Source organism: Nannochloropsis gaditana (assembly GCF_000240725.1).
Source record: "Nannochloropsis gaditana CCMP526 unplaced genomic scaffold scaffold062, whole genome shotgun sequence".
In the NCBI taxonomy this organism is placed as follows: domain Eukaryota; class Eustigmatophyceae; order Eustigmatales; family Monodopsidaceae; genus Microchloropsis; species Microchloropsis gaditana.
The window spans coordinates 33,865-34,349 of NW_005803891.1; positions in this window are offsets into that span (position 1 = coordinate 33,865).

The following is a 485-nucleotide window of genomic DNA, read 5'->3' on the forward strand; positions in this document are numbered from 1 at the left end:
TGAGGGGAGGGAGGGAAGGGAGGGAGGGAAAAAGAGAGCGGCGGCGCTTGGGGTGTGTGCTGCGCGCGGCGAGGTTCACTCCAAGGGAGGGGTAGAGGGGGACGAAAAGGAAGAAACTCGCACGAGAGTAAGTTAGAAGGCCTCTGGCGACGATCCTTGAGTGTACACTTTACTTTCCGAAACGGCTCTTTAAATGTTCAAACACGCGACAGTCCTGGTTCCATTCGAAGACGCGCCACGGCGCCACCCATGCTCACCCCTCCCTCCCTACTCCACGTGGAGAGGGCGTGACGAACCTCCAGCCGCCCTTCCAGATCCATCCTCCTCCTCCTCCCCTCCTCTCCCCTCACACGCTCATCTCATCCCTCTCGACGGACGCGCCTCCCTCGTCTCTGAGGGATGCACATCCCTCCTGCTCGAGGCGGGGGGAGGGGCCGGGGGAAGGGAAGGGCGTCGGGGGTCTCTCTACCCGCAAAGACAAGGTG